Below are 5,828 nucleotides of genomic sequence, written 5' to 3'. Positions count from 1 at the left end.
GATCTTCAAGAAGAAAAGGACTACAAACCCTACATGGAGGTTCATTAAGAGTCAAGCACAACAAAAATAAATTCCTTCGACATTTTTCAAAACAATAATGCTAAAACTGAAAACTATCAGCAACGTGATCTCTCCTTTTATTTTCTTGGCTAGTATCAACACTCCTACTCACTTTTCTTACAAGTATTTTTGGCATGATGTCAATCAATAATCTTCAATATGAGCAAGTATATTTTTCTAGTAAAACTAACAAAAATCATGCAAAAACAACCATAACAGACCAACAGAAAATCAGCCTCTAGGTCCTCTACTATTGTTTTTACAATCTATAAGGAATTTCAAATTAATTTAAGATGACTCATTAAATATGCCACAAATGTGAGAGAAAGGATATGAACTTCTCTCTGGCTGGCTGGATGAAGTATATAACATCCATGGTGGGTAATGGCTTCCTTTGCTTGTATATGTCTTCAACCACTATAAAAAGAAAAAAAAATCACATACATATAAAAATTAGAACTAGTTGTGCAAAATATGGGTGTCTAAGGAATAATTTTCTTCCGAAAGTGTAATCATATTCCTTCACTGGCATTAAGCTAGAAAGGAAGCAACTGCTCTTTTTCTTAACTCTTTTTGTTTAGGTAACTTTTTCTTTTAATTATTAGTAGAGGGAAAGTGAAGGCAAAGGGATGGTAGTATTAGACACAACAATTAACAGAAAATTAACCATATATAACAGACGTAAAATATCTAGAATAATGTATATTCAGATTGCAATTTTTGGAGTGTAAATAACTTAACTCTACATTTGAATATCATAACTCATAATTAATCAAGCATGGCATTACATCTAAATCATGAAAAGTCTTTCCCTGATAGTGGGCATATGAAAAATGATTACTTATTACTTAAGAATCAATATTGTGATTCTTACATGACACACCTTCATCAGTGATATCAGCCATCTTGCAAGAATGAGACATTATCTTCACAGTAAGTTTTCCCATTATTATTACTTGCAGGAAAGCAAATCATGAACCAATACAAGATGATAAACAATTGAACTATCAACCATTTTACTAGATTTCAAGCTCTAGCTGATTTCTTGAAAAATAAACAAGTGTGTGTGTATGTGTGTGTGGATTTAAAGTCATCCTCCATGTGAAGAACAAAGAATCCCAAAAGCATATATAATTAGAAGACTCATGCATGGTTCTTACATCCAACACAATCCCTCATAGTCTTGTGTTAGAGTCTTTTGAGCTTGAAGCATGAATAATGAAAAAGCCCAATCGAACTCTAGATCACTTGGTCATTACAAACCATAATATCGTGTAATGAACCAAGCCAACTATTCCAAAGGGTTATGATGTCCAATAAAGGTTTATGAATGATTTTGATATCTTACACATCTATACCATGGCACAACATTGCAAAATCTCTAAAATCACTCTACATACCTAACAAGGAGAGTACACTGTCAGGACAACATTGAAGAGAAACCCCAAAAAAAGAATTACTCAACAACAATAATAAAAATATCTTATCCTGAAAAACTGATAAATGTCATATTGACCTTCTTAAATTGAAAGAAAAAAGATTCACAATAGTTTTAATGCTCCAAGAATCTCTTGATCAGGCTACCACTTTGTCTCCAAACTCAATCCCCCTCCTTTCTCTTTCTCTCTCACACACACATACTATTGTCTCATTTTCATTAGTTTCTTCAAGATTTCATCATGCACCCCTCCTTCAAGAATATATATTTATAGCAAGAAAGAGTAGTCATCAAAATCTACTGCTGACTTAATAGTTGATAGTAGTATAGAAAAATGACAAATTTTCCATAATGATCCTACTTGAAAATATATGTTGCCAACTAGTAATTGCTTAGCCATGAAAAACATAGATATATATCAAATGGATAAAGAAACCATTCTAAACCTGATTTAGCAATTGACAGTACTTACAAGAAGGTAAATATTGAAAGATTTTCTAAATATGTCCTTAGGGGTGAGGCGTCAAGTTGCGACTTACATTAATAAGCCACCTCGGTAACCCTGATTGACTACAATCAATTTTTAGTTGATAAGAGCCTACCATTGTACCATGATAAAAGGTGTATATAACCAAATCGTCATGGTTGATAGATTATATGTGTATCTTGTTTAAGTCTTTTTGTGTCTAGTTGACTAAGTGGGAAGATTCACTCCTTATGTGTTTATTTAGGATCAGATGTCTAGCGAGGAGTCGACCCTCCATCTTGAGGATGAATGCAATTGGAAGTGGTGCATACCCAACGTGACCAGAGGCGTGGATCACTTCCTTCGACATCTTTGTTATTCGTGGATGCCTGCTGACTTATGCTTTTGTGTAGTTTCCACACTAGGCGGGAAGTTAGAGATGATTACTCTGAGTTTAGGACCTTTTCTTTTATATGTATTTGATCTGGGTAGGCCTAGTGATGTAAGCTTGCTTGAGAAGCTTCTATGGAGGTTGGATCTTTCAATGGTGATTTTCAGCCATGGAGTTGCAGCGAAAGATAAAGAAGAAGAGGTGAGAGGAGACGTCATCCACTAGAGAATAAGCCATGGAAGAAGAAGCTTCACCACTAAGAAAGTGCCTTGGATAAAAATCTTAGAGAGAAAGCTTCAATGAAGGAAGAAAATGAGAGACAGAGAGACAAAGAGGCATGGAAATTGAAGGAGAATAGGGAGAGAAGTTAAACTTTGAAGTGTGTCTGATCGAGGTCGTACCCGAATCAAATAAACATTAAAAATGCAATATCTAGGAAGTGATCCTAGGTCGTCTCCCAATGAACAATGGTCAACCAAATGTTCATAACAGACAGTGATAAAACAGTAACGAATTGGGGGGGTTGTTTGTTTTTTTGTAAATTAAACAGCAAGAAAATTTTAATTAGAAAATAACAGAATTAAAACATGTTGTTTCCCATTGATTCACAAGAAAGTCTTTTATCCTAGGTTATGAGGATTTATCCCTAACCAGTTCAACCACTTAATCCAACCCTAAATTAAATTACTAAGCGAAAATTAACATAAGGCTGTCATTATGTGATTAAGCAACACATACACCAATTAATCATGAACGAAACTGATCATTAAGCATGAACGTAAATTAAGCGTAGAGACAATTAATCAAGCACTAAGCATGCATGGATTAATAGCAACAAATACAAAATAATTGGTGAAGACGAAAAGTTGATCAGAATTCAATAGTAGTAACAAAACCTCAAAGATAGTTGTGCTTGATCCTCAAGAAAAAACAATGCTGGAGACTTAGCCTTCCATTAATCAGTAGAAAACGAAATTGCAGATTGAAGCATAAATGAAATTGCAGAAAACGAATTTTATTCTACATGAACAGTGCGCATGAACAGTAAAACTGGAATTCTAAAACCCTAGAATTATTCTCCTCTCCAAAAAAAAACTCCCAAAACTAAAACCCTGGTGCTATTATATAGGTGCTCCGCCCCAAAGCTTACAAATCTCTTTCAAGTCCAAGCTCATAAACGAAATAAAATAAAATCTGGACAAGATAAGATAAGATTGGATGAAATAAAATATGGACGAAATAAAATCTAGATGGAATAAAATCTGAAGAAGATAAGATTTGATAAAATAAAATTGTCTACTCTCTTCAAGTCCAAGCCCAATTCCATATTCAAGCCAAATTGCTTATAATTCTCCTGAAATTAAATTAAAAACACAAAATTAGTCAAGTAGGCCTGACATACCCTAATTTCGTCCGGGGACCATCTATTTGTTGGGATGCGACCCTCGCTTGACCACTTCAAGGTACTTAACACCCATCGTTAGGCAATCCGTGAAGTTCTGCGACATGTCGGGAGTCGAAAGGAAGCGTTAATGCGCAATCCGTAAAGTTCTGTAACATTCCAAAAGCCAAAGAGGGGACAATTGCGTAATCCGTAAGGTTTCGTGACATTACGGAAAGAAAACAAGTATCATTACGTAATTCGTAAAGTTCCATAACGTTACGAAAAAATAATTAGTAAAAAAAAAAGCAAAAGGGGAGTGTATTTTGTAAACAGGGGTGTGTAAATAAAAAGCAGTGCATTTAGCAAAGGGGAGGGGGTGAACTTATCAAGATCCTACACGTTTTGTTGGAAAATGGTTTCTTGAGCATCCGAGGCTTTCGTAATACTTCCGTAAAATTCCTAAAACTTTGAGTAAGCCTATTTCACTCAATATTGGTGAAAGAGAAGAGGAAAAAGAGGGAAATCAAGTCCTATATGCTTGCGTAAAATTCCTAAAACCCTAAATAAACATATTTCACTCAATATGGGTGAGCAGGAAAAGAAAAATGAAGAAATTCAAGTCCTATATGCTTCTGTAAAGCTTCCATAACTTTTTCGTAAAATTACGAAAGAAGGGGGTAAACTTATCAAAAGGGGGGGGGTGCAAATAACAATTTTCAAATATTCGAATCTGGGCCCTTCCAGAATATTTTTGAAGCAGGGTTGCTTCCCTGGGCGGCAACCTCCTCCCCCTTTTTGCTATAAATAGGCGAATCGGGGTTGTTCCAAATATCCTTCATCCCCCTGGCTATGCATTTAAGCTGTTTTGGGTGAAAAAAATTATTTTTGTGAAGAAAATCCAAGCCAAGGTGCTTCCGTAACGCTTCCGAGATGTTTTCTTGTGCAAATCCGTGAAGGTTTGCCATCGTTCTTCACCGTTCTTCATCCATTCTTCGTTCGTTCTTCGTTCTTCAACGGGTAAGTTTTCGAATTCAAGACTTTCAATTCATTTCTTGTTTTGTTAGCTTTCATCTTTATTTCGTTCACTTTCAATTTTCTTTTCTTTCGTTTTTAACGAGCTTTAACCGTTTATTTAAGCCGTTTTCTAACCTAATAAATGATAAAATGAATTTCAACCGATCATTTGTGTTGTAATCTCGTTTAATCACTGTTAAAATAAAATCTAACTGATCGTTAACGTTGTAACCTCGATTAAACCAAAAAAAGTAAAATAAATAATAAAATAATCAAAATATCTTTAAAAATAATAATCAAAATATCTTTGAATAAAATAATAAAAAAAATCAATCGGACGTTTTTCTTTGGAAGTTTCCTTGGATCAATTGACTAATAACCAAAGTGAAACTAAGGCTAAAATCAACTCACATTTTTCATGCATAACATACGTATTCCCGAGTCTTCCATCTCTATCAAATGTTATCGAAGTATTGGCAATCAAAATTGTCATTCCTTGGATTATGGGGTTGAACCAAGCTCATGCTTTTGTGAAAAGGTTCATCAAGTCAAGTTGAAGTATGGAAGTAACCATCTTGCAAAAAATTTGGGCAAAAGATGGATCGAGTTACATCGCTACTTCATCTACTGCCAAACACATTTAGGATTGTTCATGTCCTTGTTACTTGCAGTTTCACCTTAACAAAGATGTCATGGACCATGTTGAAAATCTAAATTGATTCAACCCCATGTCTTGCATAAAAATTCGCAATACTTCAACTGTGCATCATTCGCATACATCCATGCTTTTCATTGGTTGCATTGCTCATTGCATTCTTTCCTTGAAAAAAAAATGAACTTAATCATTGTTATTAAAAAGAAAAGAACATGCTTTACGGCGCCCTTACCAAACCCGTGCTAGAGCTAGAGTAATGGGTGAAGTGGAGGAGGTGCAAGAGCAGATGAAGGCCGACATGGAGGCCATGTAAGAGAAAATGGCCACAATGATGGAGGCCATGATGAGCATGAAGAAGATAATGAAAGCCAATGCGGTTACAATTGCTGCTACCAGCACTATTGCTAAGGTGAACCCGAT

This window comes from Glycine soja, unplaced genomic scaffold (assembly GCF_004193775.1).
Source record: "Glycine soja cultivar W05 unplaced genomic scaffold, ASM419377v2 tig00104178_1_pilon_502608_766094, whole genome shotgun sequence".
Taxonomy (NCBI): domain Eukaryota; kingdom Viridiplantae; phylum Streptophyta; class Magnoliopsida; order Fabales; family Fabaceae; genus Glycine; species Glycine soja.
This window is presented reverse-complemented; position numbering follows the sequence as displayed.